This window comes from Pelophylax lessonae, assembly GCF_965119305.1.
Source record: "Pelophylax lessonae genome assembly, chromosome: 4".
Lineage (NCBI taxonomy): Eukaryota > Metazoa > Chordata > Amphibia > Anura > Ranidae > Pelophylax > Pelophylax lessonae.
This window is the reverse complement of record NC_138771.1, coordinates 228,889,306-228,905,945: the sequence shown is the minus strand read 5'-3', so window position 1 is coordinate 228,905,945 and position 16,640 is coordinate 228,889,306.

The window sequence follows — 16,640 nt, the reverse complement described above, 5'->3', positions numbered from 1 at the left end:
GACTGTTTATTTCCCCCCTTATGCTCATGGACAAGGTTATTGCATTATCTCCTGCCTCTAGAGGAAGATTGCTTTTTCTGTCTTAAAGCAGAGAATTTTGGGACTAACTTTTCCTGAATCTTAAAGCCACTTTGAAACTACAAGTTCCAGCAATCTGATACATCAAGGGTTTCTGGGATAGTTTGTAAACTTGACTGTAACTGATGGGCTTCCTCTTTTGGCCCAGGGATATTTGAGAGGTCAGTCAGGAGAAATTATCCTGCTCTCAGCTGCACTAAGATACAGCAACCCAGCCTGACACAAGCAGTAGTTAACAGATTAATCTGCACCAGCACCAGAGGGTCAGTGACACTGCATATTCTAGAACCAGACATCCAGCTACACAGCTGTCCTTAGCGGCTAGATTCATAAAGACATCTGCACTTTTTGTCATCCCTGGCTTCCCAGCAATGCTCTTGCCACTCCTGAATGATCCAAACCCTGCTCATCCCACTTTCCTGCACTGGAGTCCTATCTTCAATTGGGATTGGCGAAAGTGCAGTTTGTACAGCCGTTATCATACATGGACACTGCTAGCAGACATCTTTACCCCCCATTACATTCAAGAAGATCGTGCTACCTTCACCTCATTGTATGAAGATCTGACCCAGTCACCAGCACCTATTGGTGGCAGGCCTCCCTTTTACAGGCCGTACTTCACCCTAAAGCCTAGTACACACGGGCCAAATGACGGGCAGCATCAGCTGGTTTAATAGAAACTGGCCAACATTCAGCTCTTGTGTACTGCAGCCGAAGGTGCATGGCCGAAAGAGGTCTGCCAACCGGCTCACGATCAGCGCTCTCAGCCAATGGGTCAGAACACAACTACACTGCAGGGGAGATCGCTTTACTAACGGCTCCCAATCAGCATTTTCAGCCAATGGGTCAGAACACAATATCACTGCAGGGGAGATCGCTTTACTTACCTTGAATAGTTAGTACAGCAGCTCCTCCTGAGTTGTCAGTCTTTTTTTTTTCATTTAGCCCTGCTGGGTTGAATGGAAAAAGAAATACTAGTGTATACTAGACTTTAGAAAGCACCGCTGTAATCCCAGTGGTTCATTATTATCTGTTTTAATCTGTTATCTGTATTACATAGTTCCATAGTTACATAGTTAGTGAGGTTGAAAAAAGACAACAGTCCATCCAGTTCAACCTATGATGTGTGTGTGTGTGTTTGCTTTTAACCGTACATTGTATACCCCTGTATGTTGTGGTCTCTAAGGTGACCATCTAACAGTTTTTTGAAACTATCAATGCTCCCTGCTGATACGACTGCTTGTGGAAGAGAATTCCACATCCTTACCGCTCTTACAGTGAAGAACCCCTTACGCATTTTAAGGTTAAACCGCCTTTCCTCTAGTTTTAGTGAGTGGCCACGCGTCTTATTGTATTCCCTTACTCTGAATAGTTTGTTCCTTATGCCAGGGTCGCTCAATCTTCTCTTCTCCAGAGAGAATAGGTTCAGTGCTTGTAGCCTTTCCTCATAGCTGATGTCCTCCATTCCCCTAATTATTTTTATTGCCCTTCTCTGGACTCTTTCCAATTCCAGCACATCCTTTCTGAGGACCGGTGCCCAGAACTGGACAGCATACTCCAGATGTGGCCGGACCAGAGTCTTGTAGAGTGGAAGAATAATCTCTTTATTTCTGGAGTGAATCCCCTTTTTTATACATCCCAGTATTCTGTTGGCTTTACTTGCAGCGGCTTGGCATTGCATGCCACTGCCAAGCCTGTTGTCTACCAGTACCCCCAAGTCTTTTTCCATCTTAGACTCACCCAGAGGTTCCCCCCCTAGTGAGTAGCTTGCTTTTTGGTTTTTGGCCCCCAAGTGCATTACTTTACATTTTTCAACATTAAACCTCATCTGCCATGTAGTTGCCCACCCCGTTATTTTGTTCAGGTCTGCTTGCAAGGTTTCCACATCCTGCATAGAAGATATTGGCATGCCTAGTTTAGTATCATCTGCAAATACCGAGATTGCACTAGATATCCCCTCCTCTAGATCATTTATGAATAAATTAAACAGGATTGGTCCCAGGACCGAACCCTGGGGGACCCCACTTTCCACACCCGCCCAATCCGAGTACTCCCCATCAATCATCACCCTCTGGACTCTCCCCTGGAGCCAGTTCTCTATCCAGGTACTCACCTTATGGTCCATACCTACCTTCCTTAGTTTGTACAGTAAGCGTTTGTGGGGAACGGTGTCAAAGGCCTTTGCAAAGTCCAGATACACCACATCCACCGGCTTACCTTATCTAGGTGGCAGCTCACTTCATCGTAGAAGGTTAATAGATTGGTTTGGCAAGAACGATTTTTCATAAATCCATGCTGATTGCTACTAATAATACAGTTTTCATTACTAAAGTCTTGTATATGGTCCCTTAATATCCCCTACAAAATCTTGCAGACTACAGATGTTAGGCTGACCGGCCTATAGTTCCCCGGGATACACCTCAGCCCCTTTTTAAATATTGGTACCACGTTGGCTTTTTTCCAATCAGCTGGCATCATACCCGTCTGTAAACTATCCTTAAAGATCAAGAATAAGGGTCTGGCAATCACCTGGCTGAGCTCTTTAAGAACCCTCGGGTGCAAGCCATCCGGTCCCGGTGATTTATTTATGTTAACCACTTAAGCCCCGGAGGATTTGGCTGCTAAACGACCAGAGGGTATTTTGCGATTCGGCACTGCGTGACTTTAACGGACAATTGCGCGGTCGTGCGACGCTGTACCTAAACGAATTTGGCGTCCTTTTTTTTCCCACAAACAGAGCTTTCTTTTGGCGGTATTTGATCACCTGTGCGATTTTTTGATCACGCGCTATAAACAAAAAAAGAGCGTAAATTTTGCAAAAATAGCAATATTTTTCCCTTTTTTTTATATGAAATTCCCCCCAAAAAAAATGTAAAAATCAAAATTTTTTAATATTTTCGGCCAATTTGTTTTATGCTACCTATGTTTGGTAAAAAAAATCGCAAAAAGCGTATTTTGATTGGTTTGCGCAAAAGTTATTGCGTTTACTAACAAAGGGAAAGATTTTTGTCATTTTTGTTGTTTTTTTTTTTAACGCGTAATGGCGGCGATCTGCGATTTTTTTTGCGGTACTGCGACATTGCGGCGGACAGATCGGACCCTTGACTGACATTTTTGACACTTTTGGGGTTACCAGTGACATTTCTACAGTAATCAGTGCTATATATATGCACTGTTACTGTAAAAATACACTGGTAGTGAAGGGGTTAACTTTATTTGAGAGGGAGGGGCTGTGTGTGTCCCTAGGGGCGTGATTCTAACTGTGATTGGCTGTGGCTTCAACTGTATGCAGAGTGATCAATGGATCTACATAGTAGATCCATGTGATCATCTCTCATACAGAGAGGAGAATGACAGGCAGCTTGTTTACACAAGCTGCCTGACTTTCTCCCTCTCCCCCGCCGATCGCAGAGTGGCCGGCGGCGATCGGGTCCGCCGGTCACACGCGCGGGGGGGTCCGTGACCACGCGGGAGCGGGAGCGCGCCTCCGGCGGCGCGCGCTCGCTCCCTAAACCCTCACAGGCGAGCGACGTAGACCTACGTCACTTTGCCTGTGAGGGGCTGACCGCCGCCGTAGATAGTCGTGCGGCGGTCGGCAAGTGGTTAAGTTTCTCTAGTTTAGTTCTAAGTCTATCTTCTGTTAGCCATGGCGGCACTTCCTGAGGTGTGTTGTTTAGTTCGGCCTTACAAGCTAGGTTCGTGTAGCCCCCCCCCGATTCTTTTGTGAAGACTGAAGAGAAGAAATGATTTAACACTTCCGCCTTTTCTTTGTCCTCAGTGGCCATATTACCTTTGTCATCTTTTATGGGGCCAATGTGTTCTGGCCTTGCTTTCTTACTGTTTATATACTTAAAGAATTTCTTTGGGTTCTTTTTGCTCTCCTCCGCTATATGTCTCTCGTGTTCTATTTTAGCCGCCCTGATTTCGCCTTTACATTTCTTATTACACTCTTTGTAATGATTAAATGCTGCCAATGACCCCTCGGTCTTGTATTTTTTGAAGGCCTTTTCTTTAGCACTAATATGCATTATTATGTTGGTGTTTAGCCACCCAGGGTTTAATTTTGCTCTTTTAAATTTATTTCCCTTTGGAATGCACTGGTCAATCCCCTTGTTAAGTATGCTCTTGAAGCACTCCCATTTTTCCTCCGTGTTCTTTGTTCCCAGGGTTCTATCCCAATTGATATTTTCTAGCAGCGAGCGCAGTTTTGGGAAATTGGCTCTTTTGAAATTCAGCGTCCTTATATTACCCCTCTGCTTCCTATAACTGTAATTAATACTGAAACTTATTGACCTATGGTCACTGTTTCCTAAGTTGTCCTGTATTTCTATATCCGTGATCAGGTCTGTATTGTTGGTAATCAGTAGGTCAAGTACCGCATCTTTCCTCGTCGGTGCATTCACCATCTGACCCATGAAATTGTCCTGCAAAACATTTAGGAACTGCCTAGCCTTGGCTGAGTGTGCGGTTCCTTCTGCCCAGTCTATATCTGGATAATTAAAGTCCCCCATTATAATGACGCTTCCCGTCCTTGCTGCCAATCCTATCTGTAAAATGAGGTCCGCCTCCCCCTCCTCCCTCAGGTTGGGGGGCCTATAGCATACGCCCAATATTACCTTCCCCACCGTGCCTTCCCTTTGAAGCTCTACCCATAGGGATTCTGCCTCGTCCATAGCTCCATTATTAATATCATCCCTCATATTTACCTGTATACTGTTCTTAATATACAGACATACCCCTCCCCCTTTTTTTCCTTCTCTATCTCTGCGATAAAGGGAATATCCCTGAATGGACGCCATCCAATCATGAGAGCTGTCAAACCAAGTCTCAGTTATCCCCACAAAATCCTTCTCAAACATCAGCAGCTCCAGCTCTCCCATCTTGTTGGCCAGGCTTCTGGCATTGGTATACAAGCCTCGTAATTTTGATCGGTTACATTTATCCTCACTTGATGTTTTTAGGCTGCTCTCTTGATTTTTCCCCATACCCACCCTGGGTATAGGAGCTCCGAACACTCTACCACTAATGCCCCCATTTCTGCCCTCTGAAACTTGCTTACCGCTGGCTAATTCTACATCTGTACCCTCCCCCCCATTCCCTAGTTTAAAAGCCCCTCTAACTTTTTGGCCATCCTCTCACCCAGTACGGCTGCACCCACCCCATTTAGGTGCAATCCGTCCCTACCAAAGAGCCGGTGGCCGACTGAGAAGTCGGCCCAGTTCTCCAGGAACCCGAAACCCTCCTTACTACACCAGCTCCTTAGCCACTCGTTAACTTCCCTAATCTCCCGCTGCCTCTCTGGTGTGGCTCGAGGTACAGGTAGTATTTCGGAAAATACTACCTTGGAGGTCCTTCTCCTCAACTTAGCGCCTAAGTCCTTGAAATCGTTTAGGACTCTCCATCTTCCTCTGCCTATGTCATTGGTACCCACGTGTACCATGACAGCTGGGTCTTCCCCAGCCCCACCCAATAATCTGTCCACCCGATCCGCGATGTGCCGAACCCGAGCGCCCGGCAAACAACAGACTGTTCGGCACACACGGTCTTTGTCACAGATTACACTATCTGTCCTTCTAATAATTGAGTCCCCTACCACCAGCACCTGTCTTTCCATTCCCTTTCTCCCGGCCTTACTGTAGGAGTTCTTCCCCTGGCAGCTAGGGTTGTCACTCTGCTCAAGCAATGCTGGTCCCTGACTGGTTTCCCCAACATCACACAACGGGGCGTATCTGTTGGGGTGCTCCAGCCCAGGATCAGCCTCCTTGCCTTGTTCCCTTCTACCCCTCCTAACTGTCACCCCTCTACTCTGCTCTGATGCCTGCACCTCCGATACTCCGCCCACCTCTGTGCAGACCCCTGCCTGCACCTGACTGGTACGATCCTGGCTCTCCTCCGGTATGGACATTCGTCTCAGTGTTGCCAGCTGCCTCCCTAGATTCAGGACCTGAGCTTCCAGGGAAGCAACTTGCTTACATTTTGCGCATTTGTATTCGCCCTCGATCACATGTCTGAGGAACGCATACATATTACAAGATGTACACCGAGTCGCATCTCCACACACGCCGGGCATTGCACCTACTATCTAATCTAATGGGTTATTAGCTCTGCTTACTTTATAACATCATCTAACTGTGTATTGTTGCAAGCCGCTTGATTCTATAACTGACCTTAACTACTTTGAAGTACTCAAAACAGCAGTGTTTGTTGAATTCCCTGTTCATTGCTTTCATTTTGAGCGAGGTACTGTTTGTAAAAAGGTTAGTGTACATTCTTGGCACACATTGGTGCTGAAATTAATTTCATTCACACTAGACAATCAAGACAGCCAACGACGGTACACCTGGAAGGATGTACTGTAAGTGTAGGAAGACTTGAGTTCCCCTTTAAATTCTGGATAGAGTGAACACGTTTATAAGGCACAATGTTTAATACAGAAGACCCCAAACCTGCAGAACAAAAATTTACTGGTTATAACAGGAAAATTGGGAGACAATGTCACTTCATCCAGCCTGTCAGTTTGCCTTCAGAAAAACAAAGTATGATAAATAAAGAGGAAATAGTGTCAGGACCCACATCAGGCATACATATTTAAAGTGCTATCATTAGTAAGATAGCCCGGAGTCTTAGACTGCCTGCTATGTAATTACTCTGTGGGCTAAGCTTCTGCTCAGACAAGATCATTTGTAAGTTAAAGTGAGCAGAAGGAAAATGGGCTAACCCTTTCACACCAGAGCTAACCCAAAGGAGATATGTATAAAGTGGCAAAATTCTCTGCTCATCTAAGGAAATTATCTACCATATTTTTTAAATACATTCATGAGAAAGGTTCGTTTTCACATTAACCACAACAATCAACATTCACTGACCAGCTAATGTCTGTTCTTTAACTGCAATTAGTGCTTACTGTATTACTTACTCTACTGGAAAAATGAATTATAATAGAAGACCCCAGCGCACACCAAAGTGAAAAAAACCTCATTAAACAATTACAAATAAAAATTGTGCTGCTGCCAAGATCTATGAGTGTTCCACCCACTAATATCTTAGATACCACAACCTAAAGTGATCCAGTGCCACACTTGTGTTCTACTGTATATATATAAACAAACCTAAATACTGTGAAAAACATGAATATCATCAAGAACTTAAACAGGTCCTCATATAAATCCAACGTCAAATCAATAAATTTGAAGAAGATGTGGGAAAAAAAAGAGTCAACGTGTTTTGTTCCACCAGAAATTCACTTCTTCAGGATTCTCTTTAAAAAAAACAAAGGACAATATCTGCCTATGAAGTTCTTCACAAAAGATTCTCCCCACTGTCTGCATCAACTAAGTTGGGAATTCTGTGTAGTAGAAATTCATGGTTGGTAATATGTTGCTGTTTTGTTTAGTTGTTCAAATGAAGGGACATCTACGCCAATTAGTTTGCATCTGTTCAGGTAAGCTTTACTGAGAGTATATCTTGCAAGGACCACATGCTTTACAAGCTTCTAGCATGTGATGTCTTATACATTTTTGATACATCCTTATATAGCCAATTTTTACATTGTAGCCTATGACAGGCATACGTCCAAAGAAATGGTTGCACAAGATTACACAATACATTCTTTGTTGATTACTTAGAAGCCATATTTTCATATCTTGACATTGCAGGTTTACTTTAAGGAGAAACTAGGGAATTGTTAGGCCCCTAATGTCACCTCTGCACTCTTCTGAAGCTGAATGGGCACAGAATGTACTAGATTGATCTTTTCCCTGTCCAGAGACGTTATGGATTGGCAGCTCTGATACTTAGAAGTGCTCATAACAGAGCTCTTATGGGTTAATTCTTCACAGGAGACATTAGCAAATAGATGTTTACTGATCTCATGCCGCTTTGCATCCTGACACCTGCCATGGAGGTCCTGGGAACCCAGGAGGGACAGGTGAGCTTGGGACATATGGCAGAGGGCAGTCAGGTAGGGGGAAAGGCAGCAAATTACTCTACATGTAGAAGTGATCAGACAGATGTAAGGTATGATCACTTCTACTACAGCCCACAGCCAGGAGTGAAAATTTAAACAAACTCTTGGCTGCTATAATGGCCAGGACACAGTTTATATGCAGACGCTGGTGCCAATGGCAGTGGCGTCAGTAGCAACTACAGGGTTAAAGGAACACAATAATAGTGTGCCATCAGTATTATATATGGGCAAAAAACTGTAGGCTGTTGATAAATGTATGTGTCAAGCAAATCCTACTCATATATTAATCAGTTCTTTATCATAAGAATCATGAATCAATTACTTTATTCATGTTAAAATCAGTATCTTGTAAACAACTAGAAAGCAGATTGTGTACACATTGGGGGAGCTAAAAGAATATACAGTAAGTGGGGGAAAGTGCTGAAAATGTCTGCTTGATATTAATAAATATGTGGTTTTAAGCAACATTCTTAGATTTACATTTCTAGAAAATAGGTAAAAATTTCCCATTATTCTATTATAATATCCAGATATAGCATTTAAAATACAATTTCAAAAGACAGATGATTTTTGTGCACTTACTCCATTCACCCTGAAATGCTACAACTGCACATAAAACATTCACTGCACATTCAGAAACACCACTTTGTTACATTATAGATGTGTGGAATGTTGTAGATGAACGTCTAGTGAAAGCCAACAAATTATTATTTGCAGGTTAACTGCAATGTTTTCCTGAACCAAATGAATCTTTAACAAATTTCTACAATGTCTTTCATCGGGGAAAACAATAGGTGACACAAATAAATTTAGGCCAAAGGCTCGGCTTTATAAATGATGCCCAAGAGAGTTAACCTGAAGATCCTAATCCAATTTTCTAAATCTAATCAACTCTTACACAGGAACATGCCATTACTAAACTACCATAAACATCTGCAAAGGTTAACGGATGCATCTTACATTGTCTTTCTCCTCTTCAGGGCATTTTATGTACAAATGGATATTTTGTAGATTGTGTTACATAATAAATGTTAAGTAAGATTAATAATAAATGTTAAGTAAGATTGGGACATGTTTTTCTTTTTTGTTAATGCAATATACATATTTCTATAGAGGTAAAATATAAAAAAACTAAAATAACTTCAATCAAGATAAAATACATACCGTAGTACATAACATTTAGACCCTGGAGATGGGTCTTTGCCCCTTATCAAAGAGTTTTCCCCAACATATTGTACCAACATTGCCATCCTTTTAACAAATTCATGTTGATAACTGTGAGTAATTAACAAGGGGCCAGACAGTTGTCAGGACAGCAGCTGTAAACCTAAGGTGGCCTCTAACATCTGCCTCTCAGAGATAACCGTAAGGATCATACAAATTAGGCAGGCATAAATAAAGGGAAATGCATATTTTATATAAATAAGCCTGCAGAAATATAATCAGTTAAGATTCAATACTGGTATTCTTGCATAAGCTATTTTGTGTCTAGTTCATTTAATAGATGTTTTGTGTATTTTCTTGGCTACCCAGAGAATACCTCTCAATCTCATTAGCTGTCATGCAGAATATTTCATGTATTTTAGTAGTTTCTCCCCCTATATTCTCCTTGGCATTGTGCTTTGCTTTTTGTGCTTGAATTCCAACTGGTGCCTAGTGGTTTTATACCCCAATTATCCCAGGTGTTTAATGGATTTCTGCTTGCTTTAATTGTTTTGACATCTAGAGGCTTGTGCCCATTTCCTCAGCGGCAACTAGTATTATATATTCATAATATTATGTTTTGCTTCCATATTTCCAGTGTCATGTACTGTAGTTCATATCAGATTTACATGAATTAAAGTTAGAAGGATCACTTTAAAATCTTCTGCTCATGCTAGTAATGTTTTATATCTCTTCTGTGATGCTAGGAGCAAACATGTCCTATGCCTTTAAATGGCCTGTTAATGGGCCCATAAGCAATGATACCTATGTATATCATAGAATGAGCTATTCAGATGCAACACACGCTTATTAATATTCTCTGTATAGATGTAGGTTTAACGTGGGGAGAGATATAACAACTTTGCATCTGTACAGCAACGAATACATAAGTATGTAATAAAAATTATTTAATAGGGCATATAGTTAAGGCATAAAGGACCTCATATTATTTTATGTTAAAGGAAAATGTAATTGTTTTTGGACCGCTTTCATTTTATTTACTAATTTATAAACTAATATCATAATTTTATGAACAAACATTAAAATTAGAAGTCTCACAAAAAACTACAAAATTATTGTTGAATTCCCTAGGGGACCAAGTGCGTGTATAATCCTGTTCAGATTTGTGGCCCCGTTGTTCCATAAAAGCACATCCTTTAATCTGTTTGTGCTGGCTGTCACAGCGATCAGCCGCTTCCTGCTTCCATCCAGCTACCAAGCCACTGCTCCAAGCTGCCACTGTACCTAGGCAGCTTGGAGTGGCTCGAAGACTGACAATCATATTGTACATACTGTGCCTGTATTATTCATCTATCCTGTGAGTTGCCATTTATCTTCATTTATATTAAACTATTGCATTTAATGCTCCACTGGTGCCCCTCTGTTCCTGTTTCCTAAAAACCTGAAATATTCAATACAGATGGGGGTTCCCGGCACATTTGATAGCAAAAAATCAGGGCCGCTGAGGTATTGGGAGGACTTAAAAGATTTTTGTGGAAAGCTTGGAATCCCTTACCTAGTGTTGGAAAGTTGGGAAGAAATTATCTAAGATTGGAGCAATCTGAAGGAGAAATCATGGGGGGAAAGTCTCAGGCTTCAAGAGAAAACTGAGTTGCAAAATTAAACACAGGCATTATAGAGATACTAAGAGCAGCAAAGCTAATGAAATTGAGCTGGAGAACTGAGCTGAGTGAAGATGATGTACATGTTCTGGTAGCACAGAAACCACCTCCCATTACAGTAGCGGGTAAAATGTTCATGAGTGGTGATGCTACCCAGTGTACATCTTGCTCAATGTATACATTCCTTGAAGAGCCGATTGAGAGCAATACTGCTGTGCGAGATGTGAGCTATTTGTTTCTCTGGAAGCCCAGATCTTGGATCTAGAGAATCAGTTGGCAACACTGCAAAACATCAACAGCCTGGAAAGGAGTTTGGGCATTATCCAGCAGGTGCTGGCAGGGACCAGTATAGAAGTATGTGTGGATATGGAGGTGTAAGAGCCAGAGGTAGGTAGCTGGGTGACAGAGAAGGAGGGGTAGAGGGAAGAGCCTTAGAGAGGCTAGTCCTGAGTTGGTGCATCCCAACAAATATGCCAAGTTGCATGATGTTGGGGATATCAGCTCAAGGGTGGCATTGGTGGAGCAGCCTCCCTCTCCTAGCTGCCAGAGGAATTACTGCTCTGGTAAAGACAGGAGCAGGGTTACAGGCAGAGTTAGGCAGATACTGATGGTAGGGGACTCAATTATTAGAAGGATAAATAGGGCAATCTGTCCCAATTTTGTGATCGTCGAACTGTATGTTGTTTCCAGGTGCTCAAGTTCAGCATATTACGGAGCAGATGAACAGATTGTTGGGTGGGGCTGGGGAGGACCCAGCTATCATGGTACATATTGGTACCAAAGACAAAGAAGTAAGAGGAAGCTGCAGAGTCAAAAAAAAAATGATTTTAGGGATTTAGCAGTTATATTGAATAGAAGGACCTCCAAGGTGGTATTCTCAGAGATACTGCCTGTACCTCGAGCCACACCAGAAAGGCAGCAGGAGCTCAGAGAACTTAACAAGTGGCTAAGGAATTGGTACAGGAAAAGGGGGTTTTTGTTTTCTGGAAAGCTGGGCTGACTTTTCAGTTGTCTACCGGCACTATAGTAGAAACGGACTGCACCTTAATGGAGAAGATGCAGCTCTGTTGGAGGAGAGGATGGCCAAGAAGTTGGAGAGGCTTTTAAAATTGGCGGTCGAGGGGGATCAGAGAAAGTGATAGCCAGCAGTGAGCAAAGGGTACTAATGGAGGAATTTGTGGTAGTATAACCACAATACCTAAACCCTGGGTGAGTGGGTTGGCAAAACAAAATTACAGCCACAGAAAAACTAAGGAGGAAATAATACGTATCTGTACAAAACTGAGGGGCATGTACACAAATGACAAAAGCCTAGCTAACAAAATAGAAGAATTTGAGCTGACACATGAGGAGGATTTCAACTTTGTGGGAATATCAGAAACTTGGTTTGACAGCTTACATGACTGGCTAGCAACTATCTAGGAGTATTCCTTGTATCAGAGGAACAGGGAGGGTAGAAGAGGAATAGGGGTATGCCTGTATATAAGAATCAGTTCATGTGAGGGAAGTCATTGTAAATGAGGTAATGGAAGAAACAAGTGGGGAATTATTAGTGGGGGTATGCTACAGACCTCCTAAACTGAAGTATGAGGAGGAGTGGGATCTCCTATCACAGGTAGAAATGGCAGTAAGGCAGGGTAATTTCATCATAATGGGGGACTTCAACTATCCAGATATCGACTGATACAGGTCACTTATTTAAGGCTCTTCATTTCTTAAATGTCTTACAGGACAGCTTCATGTGCCAACTGGTGGATGCCCCAACTAGAAATAATGCATTTTTATATCTATTAATTACAAATAACACAGATCTGGTCGCAAATGTGGAAATACAGGACAACTTGGGAACCAGCAATCACAAGGGTAGTACAAGAACATTACATTTCAAAAGAGCCAACGTTTCCAAACTGTGCTCAATACTAAAAGATATTAAATGGGACCAAATCCTAGAAACATTGAAAACTGAGGAAAAATGTACTTTGGGAACATATTAAAGGAACACATTAAATAAAAGTATCACCTCGTGTATTCAAACAAATAGCCAATATAAAAAAGCAAAGGTTAAACCTGGGTGGCTAAGCTTTAACGTAAAAAGACATATTAAAGAGAAAAAAATGTCCTTTAAAAAATATAAGGCAGCATTCCAACACGACAAGGAATGCAATAAGAAGTGTAAGAAAGCAATCAGGGTGCCTAAAATAGACCACTAGAAACACATAGTAGAGAAGAGTAAAAAAAAAATCCCCAAAATGTTTTAAATATATTTATAGGTAAAAAGCGAGGTCAGAACGTATTTTCCCCGAAAAAGATGAAGGGAAGTTGGTTACAAATGAAAAGGAGAAGGCAACTTTACTAAATGCATTCTTCTCTTTGTTTTTACAAATAAAAAGGAGGGGTATAGTTATCAAGACTGTTTAATTAGTGATGCATCACAGAATGTACGTACCCTTGTGGCTAACAGAAGCCGGTGTCTGAAAAAGAGTTGAAAAGCTTAACACAAAAAAATCCCCAAGACCAGATGGTGCACTGGAGAGTTCTCAAAGAACTCAGTCAGGTTATACCCAGACCGTTATTTCTAATTTTTAAGAACAGCACCCCAACATGAATGGTACCAGCTGATTGGCAAATGTGGTACCAATATTTAAAAAAGGGCAGAGCTATATGCCAGGAAAATACAGGCCAGTCAATCTAACATCAATAGTATGTAAACTATTGGAGGGTATGATAAGGTAATATTTCCAAGAATTTACTGATGAAAACAGTATCATTAGTAGTAAAAAGCATGGATTTACGAAAGGTTATTCTTGCCAAACCAATCTGTTAACATTCTACAAGGAAGAGGAGCTGCCATCTAAATAAAGGAAGGCCAGTAGATTGCTGTATTAGGATTTTGCAAAAGCATTCGATACAGTCCCCCATAAATGCCTAATTTACAAACTGTAGGTATGGACCTTACGGTTGGTCCATGGATAGAAAACTGGTTACAGGTGCTCTTCCAAAGGGTGGTGATAAATATTGTGTACTCAGATTGGCCTGAAGTGGTAAGCGGGATACCCCAAGGCTCTGTCTTAGGACCAATTCTGTTTATTTTATTCATAAATGATATAGTGGTTGGTATAAATAGCTCAATCTCAGTGTTTGATAATACAAAGTTAAGCAAGGCAATAACTCACAGCAGAATATATAAACCTTACAAGAAGACCTCGATAAAATAAAGAGGTGGGCAACTACATGGCAAATGAGGTTTATTGTTAAAAAATTTAAAATATTGCACCCGAGGGCTAAAAATATGAATGCAAGTTACTCGCTAGGGAGAGAACCTCTGGGGGAATGCAGGATGAAAAAAGATCTGGAGGTCCTAGTAGATGATAGCCCCAGCAATGGCAAGCAATGCCAAGCTTCAGCAAGCAAAGATAGCAGAATATTAGCATGCATTAAAAATGGGGATTTTATCAAGAGATAAAACTATAATCCTGCCACTTTATAAATCTCTGGTGTAGAGTTTGTTTTTGGAGTATGCTGTCCACTTCTTATCACCAACCCTCAGAATGTGCTGGAACTGGACAGAGTCAAGACAAGAGTAACAAAGTTAATAAGGTGACTGGAGGACCTCAGTTACGAGGAACGATTACAAACATTAAACTTATTCTCCCTAAAAAAGAGACCCATGATAATGATATACAAATATTTTAATGGTGATTCTAGCACAGGGAATAAATTATTCAGTTTCAGGGAGTGTAAGGAGACACTGAGACACTCAATGAAATTGGAGGAGAAGCGGTTTAAACTTAACTGAGTAGAGGTTTTTTTACTGTCAGGGCAGTAAGGATGTGGAACTCACTTCCACAATCGACGGTGTCAGTGGGAAGTATTGATAGCTTCATAAACTCTTGGATGGGTGAACACAGTATACAGGGATATGGCAGATGATTTTTGACATGAAAACACACACACCCACACAGGTTGAACTGGATGCACTAGTACCTTTATTCAACCTTACCAACTATGTAACTATGTAAAAGTGAGGACTGTGGGCCCAGGCCGATACAAGAATACACCCCACCCCCTAAGAGCATGAATCCAATAGCCACCCTAATGAATAATTCTAAAACCAAGCTTAAACATTGGGTAATGATGTATTTCCAATGAGGGACTGTTTTTTTCTGTATTAGAAGAGGGTTCAGGTAGAGGAAAGAGGAAGGTGTGTAAAAATATATGGGCTTACCTAGGTACAGTGAATATCTCCTAATTGTGCACTGTTTAGGAGATATTCACATTTGTAGCAGCCGGTGACATCACTGTGCCACGATCATTATTGCGGCTTAGCTGTTCAAACGGCCAGAGTGCATGAACCCGGAAGGATGACCTATTGAAAATGGAAACCCTGTCAGCTGTGACAACGTACCACTGACGGGATCCACTTTACAGGTAAGTCTGTCATAATGTGCTATTATGCAGTGCGTATTAACACATTATGACATTAACCTACAGGGTGGCCTTTTTTTAAGGAGAACTAAAGAATTAATGCAAAATTTAGCAAAATTCAGGTATATATCTAATACTGTTTATATGTAAACTGAAAACAATGTACCTGCATTTACTTTTTGTTTTTAAATGCAGTACTACAAAGAAATATAACTGTTCCTTAAAGTGTAGGACTTCCAAAAGGAAACTGTTACAGGCAAGCTGTGTCCAATATGGATGACAGGCAACAACTAGATTTCAGACAAGACAGGGCCATTCTTAACTATCTCTTTCACTTTCTTAGTTTACTGTTCACTAGGGAGTTGCGCAGCTATGTGACAGATGAGGTTCAATAATGAAAAATGTAAAATTATGCACTTTGGTGCCAAAACTACACATGCAAACACACATTAGTAGGAACTCCCCTAAAAATCAGTGATCCAAAATGATCTAAGGGTCCAACGCCAAGCTGCAGCTTACAAAGTTAGCAAACTACTGTTGTGCAATAAAAATTGCCTTCATTCAAGAGATAAATAAACCAGTCTACCCCAGTGCTAAGACAGGGACATCTGGTGCCCAGGGTGAAAATGGCAAACTGCCAAAATAACCCCCAGCATCAGTGCCTGTTTATGCATTAACAGCCCTCATCATTGGTGTCAGTAGCAGCAATGATAATCCCAGGCATCAGTGCCAGTTTCAGTAAAACTAACCCCAAGCAATGGTGCCAGTTTACGCTATAATTACCCCCAGCATAAAAGGTAGTTGCTGTAATAATAACCTCAAGCATCGGTGCAAGTTTAGGCAATAATAACCCCAGCATCAGTGCCAGTTTCTGAAATAGTAACCCCTTGCATTGGTGTCAGTTTCTGCAACACTAACCCCCAGCATTGATGTCAATTTCTGCAATAATAACCCCCACCACTGGTGTCAGTAGCAGTAGTAATAATCCCCAGAGTTGGTGCCAGTTTCCACAATAATAATCCCCACCACTGGTGTCAGTAGCAGTAGTAATAATCCACAGAGTTGGTGCCAGTTTCCACAATAATAATCCCCAGCACTGGTGCAGTAGCTGCCAAAAAAAAACACCCTTAGTATAGGTGATCTGTGGTGTTATGCTATTTAAACCCCTGTAGCATGAAATGGTTAATTAACACAGCCACTGGCCACTAATGCAGCAGAAAGGGGTTAATTAACACTGTTAATGATCACTAATGCAGCAGTGGCCAGTGGCAGCGTTAAATAACTTATGCTGTATTAGTGATCAGTGGCAAATAACCCCTTTGTGCTGCAGCAGGAAGGGGTTAATT